The sequence below is a fragment of the Lepidochelys kempii genome, chromosome 9 (assembly GCF_965140285.1).
Source record: "Lepidochelys kempii isolate rLepKem1 chromosome 9, rLepKem1.hap1, whole genome shotgun sequence".
Lineage (NCBI taxonomy): Eukaryota > Metazoa > Chordata > Testudines > Cheloniidae > Lepidochelys > Lepidochelys kempii.
In genome coordinates this window covers 29,869,500-29,893,508 of record NC_136388.1, presented here as the reverse complement: position 1 = coordinate 29,893,508, position 24,009 = coordinate 29,869,500, and the positions used below count along the sequence as shown (strand labels likewise).

Sequence of the window (24,009 nt, the reverse complement as noted above, 5' to 3'; positions counted from 1 at the left end):
CACGTGTAGTTTCTTCTTGCTGAGCCTGTAGTACTATTTAATCTATTCCTATGAAATCAACGATCATCAATTCTTCTCTATCTTTGACTCTCTCTTTCATCCCTCTTCCCACTCCCCGCTTGTCCTTTTCTGCCAATGAACTTTTTCAAGAAAATAGACACTATCCTACAATAATGATTCTTCCCCCTCTCATTCCTCCTTCCAGTCCTATTCCACCATGGTCCTCCTTCACACCTGCTCATCTTCAATAAATTCAGTTATCATTTCATAGGATCTGCTTATTATTTTAGTTACAAAGGGCCTAACTTCAAAAATATGTATGCTTCCAATGTCCATGCTTGCGTAACCAGTTTAATTAACAAACAGCCATCTTTATGTGCAAATAACTCATTTGCATGCAAAGTGGTAGTAAATGTGTGGGCAACTCCAGACCATAATTGCATGTGGCTTTTTCAAACATCAAACCTAAAACTACTAAAAGAAAGTTGTTGAGGGTTTTTTGGGAGGGGAGGAGGGGTAGTAGAGCGGTAGTCAGTGGGAATGCAGGTGACTGTATATGGTAGTGAGCACAAAATCACGGCTCTCTTTCAAAGTCAATATCAGAGAAAGCCATAGAACCAAGAGATGCAAACCACGCATCCTTTCCACATGTTCCTTTTATTCAGTGACATAGTGTTTACAACACAGAATTGAAAGACGGTTGGCAGGCAGGAAAAAAAGGACAGTGACCAATGAGGCAGTAAACACAACTTTATTTTGTTATCTTTTAACCAGAGTGTGACGTAAAAGAGCAGTTATGGTTAACTAATACAAGAGACCATTTGGTGTGAGCAGTGTCTAAAGATGCTGTATGGTGAATAAGTTAAACCATTTCATGAGGGCAATAGAAGGACAGGAATTCAGAGGCATATGTAGGACAGAAAAGGTGTACTTTAAGGCGAGTTGGGATGGAATGGGGCATTGTGGATGCACAGAGATATAAAAAAGCCGTTCCAGATTATAGGAGTGACATAAAAGAGGGCTTTTGCACCGTGAACTCATGTGCAATGGCAGAGTAAAGAGGAGAAGGAGGAGGACTCACCGCGTCGATGAGGTGTTCTAGAGTAGAACTGAATTTTTGGAATGCAAGGGGAATTTGAAGATGGAGATGAGGGTCTGTTTTTTAATCTCTTTTACAACTACACAGAAGTCAATGAAGTTGCAGGAGGAATAAAATTGGCCTAACTTATATGTGCACAGATATCCATGTGAAATGACAGGTAGCAACACTGTGCATAGGCTTAAATCTCTAGAGCTGGAGCTTGGGGAAGCCATAGAGAAAAGGGTTGCAATAGTCAACTGACATTGATGAGGACTGCATCTGGGTGAACTATTTGTAGTGAACAGTTTAATCAAAGCCTCTGGCCCAATTTCTGTTTGCAAATTATTAACAAAGACTTTGATTTTCACCAATAAGTTCGTTATTTAAAATTGACAAATTCTTCATGCAAACATATTTCAGACTACAGGCTGTTCACAAACTGTGCCCCATAGATCCATTTGCTGCTCAATGGGGTGATTAGCCACATCACAGTAAAACTATACAGAAAAACTTAGCATAGTCATTATTTGCTACAGCAGAAAAGACAAAGAATGTGAAGATCTTCGACAGGGCCTCCCAAAAGCAGAAGCATTTTTATAGTAGCCAGACAAAGCACCAAAAGCAGGCACAAAGATACATTTTGCTGATTTCACATCACACACTAAAATCAATCCACAGCTCTTCCTGTGTCTCACAGCCTTCTGAACCGGCTTTGTCTTGTGGGGTGGCCTGTGAGGAGAGCAGACAGAAAAAACTGTCATACAATGCAATGCCTTACAGGCTAATTCCCTTTGTTCACAATAGAGATGGTTAAATTATTCATTGTAAGTGTATTATATACAATGAGCTTAGCTCTTTTCTTGGTATAAAAATTGTTCCCAAGCCAACTTTGTTTTTTACAGATTTGTTGACAACTCATTATTGCTTATGAACAGTTTATGTGACCAAATTTCAGGTTATAGATTGTTCTCAGATGGTACACTTCATTTAGTCACTATTTATTATTTGCTCTGTGTGATCTAAGTTTCATCATATTTCTCCTGCTATCTGACTGGATGACAGAAAAATGGTAGAGAATAATGAATGGTGATTGGTTAACAGCAAAAAACAACCACACACAAATTCTAGTACACGTAAGAATAAAAGCCATTCCTCACACACCCTTGAAAAAAGAAAAACAATAACCATCATCAACCCCAGTTAGAACAAGTGTCTAGGAACAGTGAATAAAAAGGGGCAAAAACATGGAGACATCAAGCAATTTGAACAAATATTTGTGAACCCTGTTTTGCAGTGTTTGGCCACCTCTAGATTATAACCAACTCTCTGGACATGAATATCAATTCATTCACTCTAACCCGTAAGTTGTGCAGCTTCATTCACCTTACTGTCCACACAATTCCTCAAAAACCTCTCTATTCACTATAAACATTTTAAATACTTTAAAATATAACTCAGCACCTATCATGCTGCATTATGTATCACCTAATCAACTTCACTATGTATCCTGATTTTTCCATCCTCAATCTCACACTACTTACTTCATTTGCTTGCCTGCAAATTGCTTCTCCACTTACCCCATAAGAACATCAGGAAAATAAAAACAGCCATATTGGGTCAGACCAAAGGTCCATCAAGCCCAGTATCCTGTCCTCTGACAGTGGCCAATGCCAGCTACTTCAGAGGGAATGAACAGAACAGGTAATTATCAAGTGATCCATCCCCTGTCACCCATTCCCAGCTTCTGGCAAACAGAGGCTAGGGACACCATCCCTGCCCATCCTGGCTAATAGCCATTGATGGACCTGTCCTCCATGAATATATCTAGTTCTTTTTTGAACTCTGTTATCGTCTTGGCCTTCACAATATCCTCTGGCAAAGAGTTCCACAGGTTGACAGTGCTTTGTGTGAAGAAATACCCCCCTGCCCAACCCACAATTACCTCACATTTCCTTCCCCATCTCCTTGGTTCATATTTTGTCTAAATGTTGTCACTGTGGGTTAGATTATGTTTCCTTTATTCACACTGAATAGTACCTTCTCCATCCCATTCAGTAAGACTACTCATTGAGTAATGTACTACTTAATGTGAGTAAGAGTGGCCTTTGGATTGTAAATCTTTGGAGGAACTAAATAAGTTCAACCTGGCAAACTGACAGCAAAGGGAAATATGCTAACCATATACAAGTATTTGAAGAAGCTAAACACATAGGTCAGATTCTCAGCTGGTGTAAATCAATGTAGCTCCACTGAAGTAAATGGAGCTACTACTTAGATTTACTCCAGCTGAGGGTGAATCAAATACTACCTTATTTTAAAGTCAGAAAGAAAGTGGTGAGAGTGGACTAATTATAAGTAGGATAAAGGATGAGATAGATCAAAAAATTATGATTATCCAAAAAATGTCTAAGAGTGAGGATTACTAAATTATGAATTTCCCAAGAAAAGTGGTAAAAGCCTCATTGCTTAAATTGTTTAAAATTAGATTGGACAAAATGCTTGGAATATATTAAAATCTCTCTGGTGCACTGGGACCAACTCTGCACTAGTAGGGCTAGAGGGACAAGGTAGCTTTGGGTCATTTCCATCACTAATTCCCATGACTCTATGGTCCAGGAATACTCTAGGACAGAGGTAGAGTATTGTAAAGAAAGACACAGAAGAGTTTATTCTGCATTTGTAAAGAAGTCTAATATGGGCCCTCTAGAAAAATACATTTAAACCCAGCATATAAATGGCCAGCTTTCAAACAGCCTTATTTATAAAAAAAAAAAATTTAAAAACCCACAAAATAATGGTAAGTTAAGCATGTATTTTAGAGCATGAATTCCTCACAATCAAAGATGAATAAAAAAAAGTGAACCCTGGAGAAAAAGAAGCCTAGCCATCTGACAAAGCCTAGGGCACATGTAACCCCATCTCTACAAATGACTGCAGAGCTTACAAAGCAAGCCAGATGCTGCTCCTGGAAGGATTTCATCTATAATATCCGAACCGCATGACAGCCTATCACAACTCATGTTTGGCCTTAAGGTGTGCGGCACTGGGTGGAATAGGCAAACAATAAGAGAGAAGAGGGAGACGGCGCAGTCCTTTACAAACTGAAGAGTTTTATTTATTTATTTTATTTAAAAATTGCATTTGCTTTACCTGCAGACAGTGGCACAGATGGTACTGCTATAGTATTCTGCTATAATATCCTGATTCATTTGCAGTGTTGCATAGATGCCAAAACATATTTTCACCTACTGGGTCTTCTTCAATTCATCTCATTTTTGCCTGCAGATATAGGACTGAGGCAGGCTGAGCACCACTCTGGAATGTGCCCATAGTTCAAGAATGTGTGTATCTCCTTGCTTTGACTAGGTTATTTTTTAAATGTTCATTTATAAAACCATTGCTCAGAGAAGGTGTTTTATACAGAGGGTTAAACTGTCTGAAAAGACTACATGTGATAGGGTGCAGGGTCACAGCCTAGACCATAGTACACAAGGGGTTAACTTCAGCTTTACTTTTCCCTCCTCTTACTTGGGTGCTCTGGGAAAAGCCTGCTGGGAGCGGAGGGGAAATACCTGTAGGGAGCAGAACATTAGGTTGCCTGGGAACATTCTGGCAGGGGGAGCTGTTTTTGCTTCTATTGTCTAGTTTGGGGTTATGATTGTAAACCCCACTGAGTGTTGCTGTTTTGTTTCAGCTGAGTCATCCCACCAGCTTACACTGCACTTTTAAAAATATTTGATTAAATAATTGCTAGGAGTATAATTCAGGACCCTTAAAATATGCTTCTGGCACTAGGGCTCACTAATTATAAGGGCTAATTTAGATTCCTAAAAGGAAGCAAGTATTGTCTCCTTGTAGTGAGGTTTACAGAGGGATTGTCCAGCTATACCGAAAGGAGGACAGGAGATATTACATATGGCTATAATCAGGCCGCAACTTTATTGTTCGGTATCTGGGACTGCCCAGCACATAAAAGTGTACCGTGCAGGTAACCCCATGTTCATTCAATAATGTCTTGCAGGGCTTGCACCAGCCACCCCTCTTTTCCATCCAGGTCCCCCAGCCAACCAATTGCTGGGCCCTTACCATCCACCCTCTCCCCTCATAGAAGAGTTAAGATGGGCTATAAGAAAGGGGGATTGACTCCCTGCCATACCAACCATAGGAGTCCCCAACCCCACGCTATTCAGTTCCTTTAACCAACATCTCCTTTTTAAGTCCTTTACCAATCCATTTATCGTCACTGTATCCCTTCCTACTCCATGAGAAAGGGGGCTTCACCGCACGGGCTACCCCTTGTAAACCCTTCTGTCCATCTGGATTCCAAGGGATGAGTCATTATCACCCCTTGTCCCCTTTTTGCAGCAGTTTGCCACTTTCTTCTCTCCCCAGCCCATAAAGCATTATTCCCTCCATTCGGCTAGCCAGACAAATCCCCCCGCCCCCATTTAAAGATGCGGTGCGGTGTGGTCAATGTCTACACTGCAATTAGACACCCACTGCTGGCCCATGCCAGCTGACTCAAGCTCAAGGGACTCAGACTAAGGAGCTGTTTATCTGCGGCATAGACTCAGGATAGAGTGCAAGATCTGGGACCTCCCCCCTTTGCAGGGTACTAGAGCCCAGGCTCCAGCCCAAGTCTGCACGTCCATACTGCAATTAAACAGCATCTTAGACCATGCCCCATGAGCCTGAGTCAGCAGGCATGGGCCAATGGCGGGTTTTTAATTGCAGTGTAGATATACCCTAAGAGCAAGATGGCTTACATTATGCACCAGCGGAGGAGTGGCAGTTAACTGTACAGGGGAGCAAGGGACATCTTCTGCCTGCTTAAATAAATACCTCCCATGGTTCTGGACTTGTCAACTCAAACAGGGAAAAAAGCTTTCAAGTGGCAACTTCCTGAAAACATTTTAGAAAAAAATAAAAAATTAAAAAAAAACTCCTTCCTTAGTCAGTGCGGTGCCCTCTGATGGACGGAAAAGATAACTACTCCTAGAAAGACAACTATTATTTTGTTTAGATGCGACACACATAAAGCTGCATTAATAATGAAGTCTCTTGGATTAGTGTATACCTACCTTGTGCTGTTATTTTTGTCAAATATCTCAAGATAAGAAGGTTGATCATTATTAGTGCTTTGATTGGGGACCTCCAAGCAACACCTAGACACTGCAGCATGTGTTGCTAGTGATGGAGGCCTCGTCCATGCTTAAAAGTTTTGCTGGCATAGTTATGTCAGTTAGGTGTGTGAAAAACATCACATCCCTAACCAGCATAGCTATACCAGCAAAAGCCAATGTAGTTATACCAGAAAAAAAGTCCTTTTACTAGTATAACTTATTCCATTTGGAAAACTGGTCTATCTCCGGCTTTGACTTGGTTATTTTAATAGGTATATGCTGCATCTCCAGTAGAAGGCCTTGCCATTATAGCTACCCCAGCAAACCCTTTCGAGCGCAGACAAGGCCAAAGGTACAAGCACTCTTCCCTGTGAGCCAGTACTGAGTGAATGCTAAGCGTTGTGTTGGGTGGAGATACAATTATGGACGTGCTGTCTTTGGATGAGATGAATAATTTGGCAACAGGAGGATGTCATGCCATGCCCAGGCAATGGAAAGCCAAGGCTTACCCATAGTCTGGAAGTTCACTGTGAACCTTCCTTTTTGAAGGCTGTAAACTGTCCATAATACATCATACTGAGGGGGTAGATGACAAAAAATTTGAGGTTAAAAGCATTGGTGAAAATTCAGTGAGTGAAATCCTGGCCCCAGTGAAATTGATGGCAAAACTCTCATGGGACCAGGATTTCACCCATTGATTTTAATGAAAATTTCCATGACTTCTCCTTTATTTTATGCAGCATTTTTGGTGTCAAACTTATTTCCTTAGTAATGGCCAATAATCATTGTTAACTGGTGTCTTTCAGTTGGTGGTTTCATTGTTGGTGGTTTCAGTTTAGTGGAGACATATCTACTTTATGAAACCATCATCACAATATGGGCTAACCAACATCCCTTCCTGGCAGTCTTACCATTGATGCCAAGAAGTAAATGACATCCCATCATTTATAAACCCTTTGTGCAACTCATAATCAGTAGCGAGGGGCAGCAGATATAATTGATGGGTCTACGAGTAACAAGGAAAAGCAAAGGCTCCAAGGTACCTGTAAGTCAGTCCTATACTCTGACTCTGGGACTGAACTGAAAAAGCCTCACAGAAGCCTATATTTTCTGCTCTGTGTCTCCTTCCTTTGCTGTGTGAGGTCTATATGTTGCAGGACTAGATGGTACCCACTGGCATCCAGATGTTCTTCAGCCTCTAGTGGCTGCAGCAGCACCAGGCAGCTTCAGTGGTATCACGAATCTTGCGATACATCAGCCACATAATATACTAATGACGTTATTGGTGGGACTTAGTCCTGCTGGCTCCAGAGGACTAGCTGTACCTGTTCATCATTATGTATCTATTAATCTCTTTCTTTTGCTTTTGTAACTTCCCTGTAAAAAAGTTTTTAGTGTATGTGAAAAAAATAACCCAACTAATGTAAAATGAAATCAAGTGTTTATTATTTTTTAGATTATTCAAAAACTGTTTAGGGAATCCTTTAATATTTATAAACCAGTTATGATGACAGATAGATTAAGTAGATATCATACCCTTGCTTCATCGCACCACTGCAAAATAAGTCACATCATACATATACACATAATGGTACAGGGTTGTTTGTTATTCACTCTTTCCATGTACTGGCTGATGCATCTTTGCCATGATTCATTATTCCTAACAGCTATATCAAGTGTTGCAATTACTACGCAATATAGATTTAAGCCTATAATATTTCTAGATTGGAGAGAGAGAAATAATATATTAAGTGCTTGTGGTATCTTTATGTATAAGTTTGAGAATCATTAAATAGCTGTCATTCTTCCTCCTCAGCATCAATTACTCCACTCTGGTTTTACTTACTCTACTCTATATAATGAGTCCCTAGAGCATGTTTCATTGCGGGAGAATGAACACATTCTTCACTTGTGGTCAGTGGGATGTGGTTAATTTGAAATCACTTAAACTATTATATCTGTCAAGCGTGGTTATTTTATTTTCAATTCACATCAGTGTTTTAGTATGCATGTCGGTTACTGGGTCAAACTGGCAGATTAATTTTCAAGCATTCTGTTGTCATGCTCTTCATCACTGTCTTTACATGTAGACTCCTGTTGAAAGTTAATATATGCCTATTAAAATTTACTTCAGAGAAAATTTACCTTTAATATAAACATTGCTATATTTGTAAGCAAAAAAAAGCTATTTAATGCAAGCCAGCACACAGTTCGGTGTAGTCCTCATTATTCTCATGTAAACCAAGTACATCTTTCTGAAATATTTTGTCTAAACTTCCTTTTTAGAAAAAGGAAAAAGAAAAATTATTCATATACCACACTTAAAATACTATATATTTTGTGCGAAGTCCAGAATCTATCCAGTCTTATTTGTCATTTCTCTTTTTATAATTTCCAGGTTTTGTGAAATTGGCACAAAATGTATTGTTCACAAGCTAAAGAACTAAGCTCAATACAGGCAGATTCAAAGTACAGCTCACACTGTATAAAATGTTTATCTTTTAAAATATTATAGCTTGGACTTCCAAATAGCCAGAAATTGAAATGTTGAAATATTAACTTACACAGCTACCAATAACAGCGTGTTCAGATAAAGAATTAGAGGAACCACCAATGAGCTTTTTATTACAGCAATACTGTACATATTACATGAATAAATTACATTGTTGCATTATGCAGCTGCTGCATCATCAGTTTAGAGAGCATGCTGAAATCCTAAGTATTCTAAGATGCAAGCTCATTATCTCTAAATCCACTTTGGTTAGAGCCATGATATGATCCAAGCTAAACTGCCTTCATATAACATACCTATGCATAATCAGGTACATGGCTGCTAGATAGACTGATGTGCTTAGATGCCTAATCAAATTTACAGAGACTCCATTTCTGTAAATCAGGCAGAATCTTTGCCTTGAAAAGGTTATTAGGAAAACTATATTACCCATAAAAATACAAATGTGCATATGTTTCACAACATCATTTTTTATTTGGAAGATTCTAGTATAAAAATATGCATTTGCTATAAAAACAATTCCTCTGTAAAAAAGAGTAAAATCTCTTTTCTGGGTGGGTTATGATGATGAGTGCTGGCATTTGAACACTGCCAACGAATTTCTTCCTCAATGGCTGTATTCACTTTCATTGTTCTATAATGCTACAAAATGAAATGAAAGGATTCACATTCCTTATAACTAAAAATGTTTGTCTATGTGCACTAAATGTGCACATCTGCATATTTTATATAATGATGTAAATATACTTGGTTAGGCAAGTAACAAGCTGCCACTTTTGCTTCACTGCTTATTCTGCTAAAACTTTGTTCATTTTATTATCTCATCTCCCAGCCCACCCTATTTGTGCTTTTATATACCTGTCATGTCGTGTCTAACACCTAGCGTAATATCCTTGCCCCATGGAAGTCAATGGAAGTTTTGCTATTAACTTCACCCCTAAACTACAAGCTCTCTAGGGCAAAGGCTGTCTTCTTTGTTATTTTTCTGTACAGCACAATGGGACCCAGAGCCTTGGCTGGGTCTCGTAGGTGCTACCATAATCATTAAGATAATAATAATGATGATGTTAGTAAATATGTGTGTGTGTGTACTGTTTATTCCCATATATAAGTAGGTTTAGAATAGAAATGGCTACGTTTCAGACCCAAATTTGGGGTGCTGATCTTTTGAGAACCTGCCCTATGTTAGAAGGTTACACAGGCCTATGTAATGTAGTTTATATATTACAATGCATGTATTACAAATGGCACTGAAAGAAGTCCATACCACCAATGATCCTCTCTGTACCATGATCCTCCTCTCTGGTCAAGGACTTGGCCCACTGCTGACAAAAGTAATCTCTGAGGGACAGGAAGTCTGTGAAATAATAATTTTTCTTCAAACATATTACTAGCACAACATATAAAGCACAAATATTGCACATTTAAGGAGAGGTTTTTCCAGGCACCATAGCTATATAATTCCTTTACTCTTAGAAAAATCTAGAATACCCTATGTTTTTCCATATAATTAATAATTCTGATTTTTCTATGTCAAATATTGACATGTTCTGTGTTATGTTTTCTTCTGTGATCCTATCACCAAAGGAAGACATAATGAAGCTATGATTCTTTCACTTTTCTAGCATTCCCAGTGTGTTCGTGATTGTTGTTTATAGTCACAATGATCATGGCTCCTGAGGAATATGAGAAGACATACATGAATCCCAAATAGCACTACAGCATGAATCTGTGGAAGGCCTGCATTAATACTATCAAGTCATAAAATGTGGTCTTGATGCTAGGTTCATTTGGTCTTGATTTAGTTCTTATGTCTGGGAGTGAGGAATGGAAATGTTAATTCATATTTTTTAGCTATAATTCACTCTTTGCACTGTGATTGTTTACGTAAATCAGATATATTATTTCTATTCCTCAAGCCGACAAAGAGCTATGAAGAGATCCACAGAACACTTTAGTGTGAAAATTCACCAAATAATCCTGGAAAGTGAATAAGTTTGGTTGGAAAAGTGAATTTGTGAATATATTTGGAAGTGTTCATGCAGCTCTGTTGAGATACGTAAACCTGCAGAACAATGAGTGCCATCCCACATTTATAAAGTGAAACTGTCAGGTACTGTAAATACTTCTCGATTTAAACCCAAATTTACTTCAAAACACAGCAGTTTAAATAACGTATCTATTTCTTTCCAAAGTACTTACATCTTTATCAAAATAAAGAAAAGAAAATTATACTAACCTTTATATATCCTTTCATTGCTCTTTCTAAAATAAAATACTATAGTATTCTCCAGTAATTGCCCCCAAATACTTTGGTAGCACTGTGATAAGCTGGAGTGTTTGCTGGCCCTTACTTTAACTCTTGTGCATATGTGTTTCAATGCATTCTTTAATTATATGATCACATAATATTTTTTCTGCAGGACAAGTGGCTCATTCAGTGGCATATTCAATGGATTTACTCCAAATTTACACTGTGGCGATTTCAAGTAAATGTGGCCCAAATTAAGGCAGATGCCATAGAATCCCAGGTCATTCTGTACATATCCTTTCCTCACTCACCATCCAACATAGTCATTGATGAATTGTTCCTGGCTGTTCTTTAGGTATCTGGGAGGTATCTGGAGGAGATGGGAAAGAACCAGGGACAATCTGGTCCTCATGTCCATGTGAGATGGTGTATGATGAATGACTCACTAGAGCTGTTCATAAAAGGTTGCAAAAATGTGTCGTGGTGGCAAAGTTTATTTTTCTTCACTGCCTTCACATTCAAAAGTTGTTGAACCAAATTGAGCCAAATTTTCAGAATAATTTACCCATGGTCAGTGACTATGTGCAATATTTCAGTTCTAAAAATGAAAGGTTTGACAAAGTTATAAGCAAAAGAAAAGGACTCTTTAGACTGGAAATGTTTAGGCAATCTTATCTATAGCTGTTACTATAGACACGAACTAAAAAGGAGATCATCTCATTCATCACTAGGGTCTGACCTTTACTCATCTCTTCTGAGTCATCCAGGAATTCACCACACGGAGCGGCACAACACACAAAAAGCAAAAGAGCAGTAGTAGTGCTGAAGAAAGTGAATTTAATTGCACAAGTCTGTGTCAACCCCCCCCAAAAAAACCTAGCTGAAAAACAAACAAAAAATAGCAAGGTGCTGTCAGTCATCGAAGAAAGGAAACTCATGACAGGCCAATAGTTTGTGGTGACTTGGGTAAAAAAACATTTCCTTCCAAGCTGCAGCAAAAAATGAAGACACCCCATCTGGGCCACTAACAAAGAGTTGAAAGTTACAGGAAAGAGGGAAAAATGCAGTCTGAGTAAGGGTAATGGGGAAATACGACTGAAAGAACAAAACATCAACACTGTTAGTTATGAGGAACAGACAGAAAGGAGGGATTGCCTGCTGACCATGTGTACCAGTGCCAAGGAACCTAAAAGGAAAACCAGCATCTGTGGAATGGGGCATTCTCTCTCTAGATCTGAAAGCGGCAGATTGTTTGTATAGAAAGAAAAGATGTCAGCAGAAAGAAGGAACGTACACACATGGAAACATTTGCTCTGAGAAGCCACTTGAAAAACAACCATGTAGTTGAGTGGAAGAAACATCTGTGCAACATGCAGCAAGACCACCACTAGTGCAGCGGGGAAGAGGTGGGAACAGAGGGGAATATACAAGCAGGGCTGGACATTGCTCCTTGTCAAAATGACATGACAAGCCACAGGAAAATATTTTCAGAACTTTCATGAAAATCTACCATTTCATGGATTTGAGAAAACAAAAAATATTTTTAGGGGGGGAAAAAGTATTTTTGTGAGAAATTACCTGAAGTCAATAATCTTTATATTTAGCAAGAGGCAGCCAGATTCCTGTTCATTAAACCAGAATTCGTCATCAAGTGAAATCTTTAAAAAGAAATCATAATTTTTTCAGTGATATACTAGAAATTTTGCCTAAGATCAAAGAGTGGTTTCCTGTTTAGTTTCCTTCCAGTGAGTTTATCCCCCCTCATAATAACCCTGACCCTGCAAAGACTTGAGCATGTGCTCAATTTTACACACTACAAATAGTCTCATTGACCTCAATGAAAGAATTCACAGTGCACTAAGCTAACCGTATGTGTAGCTTTTTGCAGGATTGGGGTTGATGATAGCAAATGTGATATGTGCCATCAAGGATGAAGAAATCTATACCTTTCTATAGTCTAGCCTTAATTTAGTTCCGCTCAGTGTTTGAGGCAAACACAAGAATGTCAAATACTTCTGACCATGATGCAAATACTTTCAGCCACTCCTGTAAATTCTATCACACCTTGCAAGAACTATAGATGCAAAATAATCTTTCCCTGCACCAGATGAAAAAGCATCTACCAGGTGAAATTCCACCATTTGTGTATTTGCAATATTCTTTATACAAAGCTGATCCATTAATGACTTTTCAGTACTGCAGAAGGTTGATGGGAGAAAGGAGTCCCATCTATACCCTCCAACTATTACCTGTATAGAAAGTCCATGTGCTACCCTAAGACCTCTTGTGGAGATCCCATAGAAGATGAGTTCTGGTGTTACTGGTTTCTATCAACTCGTCCCTCCATTTGCTTGCTGCAGAAAAAGCAATTTATGGAATATGAAAGCACTTTGAAGTGACTGATGATCTTGCTGTTTATTAACAACACTGAAAGGAGACCCTATTATAAAGTAAATGAAGGCACATGAGAGGCATACACTTGCTACCTTATTCAGATCCCTGATTTAAAGACATGGCACACTCTTTTATCCCCGAAAGGAGAAGTGCATTCATTCTGACATATAAGATTGTCACCTGATCCTTAGAGATGAGCAGTGAGAAAGAAGAGAGTACCTCCTTTAATATTAGGAGGCAAAGTGAGAAATACTGTGTGAAGAAAAAAAAATGAATCTATTTTTATAACTAATTTTGAAATTTCAAAGTGTTGGAAATAGACCCATATTTCATTTTAGGCAATATATTATTCAATTACCTCTCCACTACTCCCCGAATTGACCTTATGGAAAATGTAACTTTTTATTTTCATTTATTTTTATATATTTATATTTATATATTTATATTTATATATATTTATATTTCATTTATATTTCATTTATTTTCAGTTTTTGGTAAATGAAAAATTTCTATAACCATTTTATTCATATTTTGGTACAATTAAAAATAATTTAAAGGTACAACATTTTTGTGAAAAATGAAAAGTTTTGATAATGTTGACTTTTTTAAAAAAAAATATATAAATAAGGCTACTAGATTTTTTTTCTTCTTCTTCCACTGGAGATGATTGTTCTCTACAGTACATTCTAAGTCTCTTTAAACAATTTAAATTATTTACTCTTCACTTGAATTCCTTAATATGTTGGGGTTTTTTGTTTCACTTTGAAAGAGTAAATTAAGTAGCTCTGAAAATATAAAAATGAAGTCCAGATACAAAAGACATATATCCACAAATGAGAAAACTTAAGCATACAGGTTTTCATTTGGGAGGTGTTCTAACTACCTAATATGCACACATTTGACTAACTTTCTTTGATAGTTTATCGTCACAAAAAATCATTTCATATGATAATGCAGCCTTCTTCCTTGAATTACTCGTTAATTAGGTTTAATTATACCATCACACAGTTACTCAAAATCTGACCTTTTCTAACAAAAGTCAGGCAGCGAAGATGTGAGTGAGGCACAGAAACTAAACAATAAGCTTCCTGTATAACAATAATCAAAATTGCTGTGGTGATTTTTCCCCATGTATAACACTTGGCTAAAACATTATTATTTACATTACCGTTCATCAATTTCTATTTTAGGGATTACCTTTTCCTCAGAACCTCAAAGAAGGCTAGACAATTGAAAATGTGCTGTAACCTTGTCTGTATAACTGTTAAGCTGTGGGATCCATCATTAGGAAGATACACAGTGTAGTTCAGGTCACTTAGAACTCTAGACCACAGCTATTACTCATTAAAATCGCAATCCCTGGGAGATGGCTCCTGCCGCAGCAGAGTGATTTGTTGCCTTACTCATCTGAGTGACATTCTGAATGCCTGGCAGTGCCAACAATTTTCTACACACACTGGACCAGCCCTCCAAATGGCTGATTAAAATGGGAGGCTGCTTTCTGGAGATTAGATAATTTAGCACAGCTGGAGGAGGGAGTTCAAACTATGGTGTTTGCCAACCAAAAAAATCTTCTCATTCTCCTACCCGGTTGCTGGTCTTTGGATTAGCATTCTTGGCCTTTTGCCCTGGTTTAAAGGCAAGGATTGTCAAGGTTTGGCTCTTGAGATAAGTTTTATGGTTCAATGTCAGGCCAGGTCTGATTCTTGCATGGTTGTGAAGCCCTGAAATAGTGAGAAGCTCAGCTCAAAAGCTTGTTTCTTTCACCAACAGAAGTTGGTCCAAAAAGAGATATTATCTCACCTTGTCTCTCTAATATCCTGGGGCTAAAACAACTACAAAACACTGCAAACCACCATGGTAAAAGTGTGCATGATCATTTTGTCATATGAGGTATTCTCTTTGCTAGGTCCTGCAAGATACTTAGTGGCTCCTGGGACATCAATGCCAGTTAGAAGCACTCAGTACTTTGCAACACCATATCTTTTTTTCTTCTTTTCTGGTTCAGCTTCACAAATACAAGTTATTTTCCTTATAATTAGAGCTGTGTGGCGGCTAGAAATTCCATTTCACATAGGATTTCAAAATTTCAAATTTTGGCTTCATTTTTAATTGAAACAAAAAAAACCCAAATTTTGAAATTTAATCAAAAAGTTTTGTTTTGATTTTGACATTTTAAAAATGTGTATTATAATATATAATACAAAATAAAAGATCAAGTCATGAAAAATCAAAACATTTCATTCTGAAAATGCAGAAACAGGGCATTTCAACTCTTTTTTTTTCTAGTTTCCTTCTAAAAAAAATTCTTGTGAAATCAACCCAACTTTGCAAAATGTTTCAATTTTGACAGAACTGCATATTCAAATAGAGTATGGTTCTAGCAAATCTTTTCTGACCTGCTCTATCAGTCATCATGGCTTAGCGATAATTCATTGTTCTGATTTCCTGTTTACCGGCACCAATCTTCCTTACACCCACGCTACTCTGCCAACAGGCAAGTTCAATACCTTTTTAACATTTTGCTGGCATATTGTCTTGTCACCTCTGAAACATTGCTGAGAACCTGATACTTTGCTAGAGATGTCCAGTTTTCTAGCACACTTTTGTGGATGCACTCAGTGCTTGAGAGTCTATTGCAGCAACTCCCCTGTAAACTTAATTTCTTCTGACTCAGATAATAGGCACAGGTGTATTGCTGGAGTATGGTAGGTAGCCCCAGGGTTGCCCCACAAACCAACTTTTTGTGAAGAATATCATTTAACACACCTTTGAATTCATGATTCTCAGCAAGCCACAGACTGTTAAACCATTTCTACCTCTGCTTGGTCTCTTATTAAGCTGGAATATCTCAGAGATCATCAGCTGCTTTGAAGCAAAAGTGACTGAAGTACTGTATAGTCTTTGGCTATATTGTTGTTCCTGGTCTGTCTGATTGCAACAGACTGTGTAATAGGGTGAAAGTTTTACCTGTGATCATACTCACAGCTGATCCAGACCACCAGCAAGATTCTGTAGCTATAGATGTCAGAGGTTCAGTTCTGGAGCTCCGCTTTAGCTATATTCTAATAATTGTGGGAGTTATTGGAATCAATATACTGAATGGTATTCTAGAATTATTCATCCACCACCAGCAATTCCTCTTTTCTCATTCATCGTTATGAGCAGTTTTACACCCCCCCCTTTTTTTTTTGGAAGCGTGCACCTCTCTCTGTTTTCTTTCTTAACACCTACCATATTCCTCCTCTCCCTCTTGATTGAATTTGCAAGTTCTTAAGGGGTGTGGAGCATAGGTGTATGCCCCCTGAACTCTACTCAGATACTCTACATTAGTGCTTTTCAAACTGAGGTGCACATGCTCTCATCAGGGGATATGCGAGAAAAATCCTGTAATGATGGACTTATCCCTTACAGACCTTTATTTTCTGTTTTTATAGGTATATTATGACCCTATCTCAGATGGGGTACATGGTAGACTACATAATTTGGAAAGAGATATGCAGCCTAAAAATTTTGAAAACCACCGCTCTACAGGTACTCTGGCAGCACCTACATGGTGCAGAAAACTCTGCCCTAGTGCGAAGGAATACTGCCAGAACCCAGCTAATCATAGATGCACAGGACACAAAAGGGATGTTGGGGAGGGTGGAGTGGGAGTTGGGGATACAGAAAGAAGACAAGGCAAATCTGACACTGGTACAGAACCTCTATTTACGTGAAGCATGCCGTAGACAATTTAATGACAAATCATAGAATCATAGAATATCAGGGTTGGAAGGGACCCCAGAAGGTCATCTAGTCCAACCCCCTGCTCAAAGCAGGACCAATTCCCAGTTAAATCATCCCAGCCAGGGCTTTGTCAAGCCTGACCTTAAAAACCTCTAAGGAAGGAGATTCTTACCTCCCTAGGTAACGCATTCCAGTGTTTCACCACCCTCTTAGTGAAAAAGTTTTTCCTAATATCCAATCTAAACCTTCCCCACTACTCCTATGGCAGAGCATGAATAAATCTGGTACAAGGCCTGCTTAAAGCCAAGGAAATGGTAGACGCCAGACAGTTCCTGGGATGGATATATTCCTCATAGGGAGCCACATGGCCAGCCTTTTGCTACACTGGCCACACCTCCTTCTTCAGTCTTAGACGTCAGAGCCCTAAGCTAGGAATGCTGTTTTCCGCCAGGGAATTTTTCACTCATACAAGGGTTGTGGAGCTTTGAAAATGCAGAGGCTACAGTTATTTACAGTGGTTTCATTCACTAGAACCATCTGCAGCTGGAAATTGGGTCTTCTGCTTGCAATTCTGCTTGTTTGTTTGGGTTTTTTCCCTATTGTTCTTTCTCCTGGGTGATGACCCATTGGAACTTCTGTTTCCATTGCCACTATTAAGAATGGGACATAAGTAGATTCACAACTAAGGGTATGTCTTAACTACCCGCCGGATCAGCGGGCAGCGATCGATCCAGCGGGGGTCGATTTATCATGTCTAGTCTAGATAAATCGACCCCTGAGCACTCTCTCGTTGACTCATGTACTCCAGCGCCACGAGAGGCGCAGGCAGAGTCAATGGGGGAGTGGCAACAGTTGACTCACCGTGGTGAAGACACCATGGTAAGTCGATCTAAGTACGTCGACTTTGGCTACGTTATTCACATAGCTGAAGTTGCATAACTTAGATCGATCCGCCCCCCTAGTGTAGAACAGGGCTTAGTAATAGTTATCTGCTGCATTCTAGCAGAAAACAACCTTCTCACCCCAAAATGAATTTTGACCAAGAAAAGAGACTAACATGGACTTATGCCATTCCACAATTTTTAAAGTTAGACTAGGACGCAGGACGCAGGACTATTGCCAAGCCACACAGAGCATGTATACATATCACCCTCACCCTCCTCGCCCCTGCTCACCTGTCACTCACACTTCCCAAATAGACAGAGCAGCAAACTATGGGTCCTGTCTTGCAAACACACCCAGGAGTAGTCTCACTGACTTCCATACGACTACTGAAATCCATAAAGTTAATCATGAGTGTAAATGTTTGTAGGATTAGGCCAAAAGAGAGGGGGGAGTTGTTTGTTTTAGTATTTTTTAGAAATAACATTCCAATTATCTGCCATATGCATTTGCCGGTACTGTATTCACTGCCAAAGTAGTTGCCATTCTATTATAAATCACTATGGTGTTATTATCTTTACTTGGTAACTGTATTGTGCTTATACATATTTTGTTATGCTGCTACTTAAGATTTCTAAACTTACATATTAAATAAACTTTTACTTTAAAAAATTAAATATTATGATCCCCAAAGCTGTTTTATTCTAGCTCTCTGTAGCAATGACATTTTCTGATGTTATGAAACCTAGGGAAAACACCCATCTCCATTATTACAGAGATAGGGAATACACTAGTAAATGCATAGTCATAAGAGTGGCCTATCACATTTAGTGTCGAGAAACTTAAGATACTGAGGCTAACAAGAAAGACACATGAAGGGGTAATAGCTTTCATATTTCTGAATTATTGAATAAGTGTGATTTAATAGAAGAGAAAACTCTCAAGTCTTTGGTGCAGTGGCAATAAAAAGGGAAAATACATGAAGGGAAATATGAGTTTGATGGAATTATCCCAGCATTGTAGAATACTCTGTCCAGCCTGTAATACAGAATACACCCGGAAAGGTACCCAAAACAATACAGAGTGAGAATCTTAGTTATTAAAGAGGGACAGATAAACTACTATGAGTCTATATTCTTTAAAATAGATAAGATTAAAGGCCAAATATTGGCCTCAGATGTAGGTGACTCATTGAAATTAATGGAAAAATGGCATCCACATCTGAGGGCAGGATTTGGCCTATGAAAGGGAACCTCACTGAGATATACCAAATTGTAAAGGGGACAGAAAGGATCAATGATACTAGGATCACAGAGCTGGTGTCAAGCACTAGAAAGAGAGAGCAGAAACCAAAGCAAAGGAAGCACCAAGCACAAGAGAAATTTAGGTGGACTTTCTTTATAGGCACTGTACTTAATGTACCAAATGAATAACTGAGAGCAGCAAGAAGAATGATCAATATAATGTTTCAAAAAGAAGTAGGATGATTATGTGGAGGGACAAGCTGATATTGTAGGCTACAACTTCTAACTCAAAGGCTGAGGGCTGGACTGAATAGGCATCGCAGCCCTTTTCGGTCAAAAAATGTTCTGCCTTCTCATGTTAGCAGCCATACATCAGGCATTCAATGCAATAATTCAAAGAGATTTTTGTCTCTCTCTCTCTCTCTCTTTTAATGTACTTCTTCCTCCTGATTAAGTAGGCTACATTAAGTGAGAATGCAACATTGCATTAAACAAATTGTGAATGAGTCTGGCTGCCCAAATTAGATTTCAAGGCAAAGACAAAGGCTTAGAATTATGTGGCTTCTGTTCTACGAATCATGGAGACTGCTGTACTGATGCAACAACCAATATTCTAAGCTGACATCAAAGAAAAAAAAATCAGCTGAAATGACAGCAGCAGCTGCAGCATCCGCCTCTAAATTAGGCTGTGTTTCAAAGTCTGGACTCAACTGCTAAGCAGTATAAAGACCCAGGAGGAAGGCTGCCCAACAAAAAGAGTTAGCTTTCTAACCTAACACATCAAAGTAACACATGCTAAGAGAAGCAATAAATGCATATGGCACACATTCACATGCTGCCTAATTGCATTGGGCTCATGAAACCAAGACAAATCTTCAGCTGACTCCTAGTTTTAGGGAGGATTTCAGACCTTTTCTATTGCAGAAAGTGGACATAAATTGATAGCACATTAGATTCTGGCTTTGATGATGCATTCCATATTTCAAAAAGATGGACAATTTTCATATCATAGGACACCTTCAAAATACTGAATTCTTAATTGTATGATTTATGCATCTACCAGATCATACAGCAACAACAAATTCTAAATGCATCATTCTAAACCTTCATCACAAAGTTCAGGAAAGGAATATCTTATTAAAGATTTTCCTTTATTCATCTTGAACTGAAGTCACCAAATTTTCAGTGATAATATATGTCAATGCCAATCTAATTATGCTTATTAAGAAAAAAAAGAAATACATTATTAAATGCTGAGAGTAGATTTTATAGTGGCAGAAATAGTTTCATCCCATTTAAACTTTCCATAACAAAAATTTTTCTCGGTACTAAGGTTGTAACATATTCAGCAAAACTATTTGCAATTTTCATATATGGTGCACAAAGGAAATAGGATCGTTGCCATAATGCAGAAGCTTAATACTAACACCTAAATATTCATATTTTTAGGTTATATTATGTAGTTTAAAATACTCAGAGTATACTCTTTCTGCAAGTATTTTACTTTTTATGGAACGTTAATGTGCAGAGTTACTTGAAATTCAAGGTGTTATTTGTGATTGTTGTATGGTTACTAATTAATCATATGTGCATACTTTCATTCAATTTACACATTTTAGGGGAAAGATGAAAAATATATGAAATAACTATAAAATATTATAGCATAGGAAAATGCACAGAAATAGCATTTTCTAACAATGTGTAAATCCTGTTGATATAACTTTAACTGAATACATGTATTGGCAAAGGGTTAAAGTTGCAAGCAACAGCATTCATCTAAAATGCACTTGGTTAGCTTGTGCATTAGGAGAAACAATTTCAGCAGAAATGATGCAATAACATCAACATAGTGGCATTATGACTCATGAAGTAATTCTGTTTTTTATGCTTATGGATTTCTTCCTGTTTAAATGAATCTGTTCAAGGACATCAGCATCAAGCGCAGAGTTTGTACTGCAGTGCTGCTCTTTCCATGAAAGGAATCAGAAATAGTAAAAACAAACAAAAAAACCCTCAAAATATATAATACTCAAAGAAGAGCAGAAATGCAAAGGTTTGTACATATGTTGTACTTAAATGATAAGATTTCTCACTTATGAATCAACTGATAAAATGTACATGTTTAAAATAAACAATGTCAAGTCTCACAATGAGAAATGCCTGGACATCTAACACTTCTAGTCCCTTTAAAAATAGAAAGATACAATGGAATATGATGAAAATAGAGGCCAGGTTGTCAGTCTTTATTTTACATGTCCTGGCATTTGCAATTTTGTGTTTCCCAGTCACATTATTTAAAAGTGTCTTGCAAAGTGGGAGAAAATAAAATGGTGCTCTTTTTTCCTTATGTTGTAAAAAAAGCAGGGAAGGTAATGGTGGTGTTGTGGTGTTTTTTGTTGTTGTTTTTTAAATCTGCTATTTTTTTACATTCAGAATCTTGTCTAGCCTATAAGACTGTCGTGACTGGTCAACTAGTGACATGATCACATCACAGGAGTCAACAGACAGAAAGCTGAGAGATAGGAAGGGGAAGACTCCTACGCCTTGTCTGCACCAGATAAATGTATCATGCTGGAAACTGGTTTACAGGAAGGTTTGCAAAACATTTCACATCCCCAAAACTTCAACCAATTTACAAATGTTGTAAGAACTGTTTGGAGTAGATTGGGCTTTCAGCATGTTTAAGAACCAATTCAATATAAACTGCTTCAGTATAAACTCGTTTGGTACTAGCATGAAGGCCAACAAGCTGAAACTGTCCAATCAATCATCCCACTGCTATCCCACAATGCACTGACAGATTTTTGATATCTCCCAGCACTAAACCCTTTAAACCAATAAAAATCAAACTGAACTGGTTGTAAGTACTACACCCAGACTTAATCAGACCGCTTCATGCACTTTTTTGGTCTTTAATAATATCTATTTAATGTTAATATTTACTAAACATTTTGCCATAGCGTTTCTCTGTGGCAGAGGAATAATAATAAAAGGCCAAATACAACCACTCTATGACTATGAGAGTAAAGGGTTCCAATTTTTGTGGTTACGAATAAGATTACATTGTTTTTATGGATGTATAAGGCAGGTCAAGCTTCTGATGTGCTCAAGGCATCACTAGCTGCAAATGGTATTTAGAATATTTCTTTTTCCTTTAAAAAAAAAGGGGGGGGGGCATTGTAACTACAGTATCTCTGAAAGGAATTCCTAATTTACTCTCAACCTGAAATGTACCATAATAAAGTTCGGTTTGGGGTTTTTTTTCCTGAGAATATCCTGAGGTTTTTAGAATAGTCCTCAGGTGGAGTAGAGAAGTGAAGGGGAAGGTGAGGAAGAAAGAGAGAAAAGACAGGACACAACATCCCTTTCTTTCTCCAACCTGCAGAAGCAGAACCTAACTAATGCACAACTCCACAGTAGGAAAGTCCACCACCCACAGATGTTAAGGAAGTGCCCAGGCATAGGGTAAATGCATCAACCCCCTAAGTGGGGCAAGGAGGGACAGCCAACAAGATTCAGGAAACTTACCAGTGCCCTCCCAATCCCCCTTCCAGCCTTAGGAAGCCTCTAGAACCCCCAACCTCATAAGAATTTAGGAAGGTATGTTGAGCAGCCTTAGCAATTGTTCACTACCTTCTTCTATATTAATCTTCCCAGCCCCAAATATGTAGATTACTCCACCTCTAAGGAACCAAAATATGGCTCCTCCGCCTCTGACAAGCCTAAATAGCTTAGAACAACAAGCCACTTAAATCTCATATGGGAATGGGTGTGGCCCCTGATGACCCTCCTAAATCTTCATAGGAAGTAACAAATCTCCTCAAGCTAATTGGAGGCTTTTCACTCCTGCAAACCTCAGGATGCCTCTGGAGGGGAATGCCTCTAATCCCCCATGGACCTTTTAAAGACTGCAGAGCTTTGAACCTTATGAGGGTAAAGGAGTGTGGTGTAGAAGGGGAAATATGAAGGGCAGGGATCTTGGGATGTGTGTGGTGTATGTCCACAGTTCTTCTCCTCTCCCCCTCCTCCATCTCCCCATTCTCTAATCAGTAAATGTGAGGAGGAGACAATCTAGCACCTTCTGCTTCCCAGCACTAATTCTGTAGCTACCAGTAAACTAGAAAGAACTAGCTCATCAATTCCTCATGACCCATGCAGGTGTTAATATTTCAAATGTTAATAACTCTTAAAATAATAATCTAATCACCTAATCTTTATTTCTCTGCACTATAGCTAAACTACACCTGTTCAGGAACCACAACTTATTTCATTGCTTCTTAGAATTCTTTTTAGTTATTTTGTTGAGGGTATGAGTTGCTACAAAGTGACAAGTCTTAGAAAAAATGTTGAACTCTGTTGACAACCTCTCACTTTTCTGGTGTCTTCATTATTCATGAAACAACTTTGTCAAAATTATCTCAACATTTTTAGAAAGCTTCTACCTCTGCCACAGAGCTAACCTACAATGTCCAGGCCAATATCCATTGTGTGTAGATTTGAGGGAGGGTAAAATTTGGATTCATAATGGAAACTCCGTGCTTGTCTCCACTACAGACTTCTATCTCAAGATTTTCAGCACATTTGTAAAGGTTGATCTGGTTACTGTGCAAATGTGTGCTCCGAAATATCACAGATGTGTGGAGAGTGTCCAGGCCAGTCTCTACAAACATATAATCAACCTTAAGTTAATTTTCAATCAATTAATTTGAAGTAAGAAACTGATGTAGGCAATTATTTGGGCCCAATTTTCAAAGGTATTTAGGCACCTAAAAATAGGTATCAAGTAGGATTTT

The 24,009-nt window shown here is 38.3% G+C and overlaps 1 long non-coding RNA gene across 6 annotated transcripts in view; it reads right to left on the bottom strand.

Annotated features, from left to right (window-relative positions):
- Nucleotides 1–704: 704 nt before the first annotated feature.
- The window catches only part of LOC140917282 (uncharacterized), a 219,376-nt gene continuing 196,071 nt past the window's right edge, over nucleotides 705–24,009 (bottom strand). For 5 of the 6 annotated variants that reach the window (XR_012160779.1, XR_012160777.1, XR_012160775.2 and 2 more), the window contains 2 exons: nucleotides 9,984–10,073; nucleotides 705–1,810 (listed from right to left, as the gene is read on the bottom strand). This is a non-coding gene — a long non-coding RNA (uncharacterized LOC140917282). Of the gene's footprint in view, nucleotides 1,811–7,650; nucleotides 8,299–9,983; nucleotides 10,074–24,009 lie in introns of those variants that run through there. The other variant, XR_012160778.1, reaches the window with a different exon arrangement.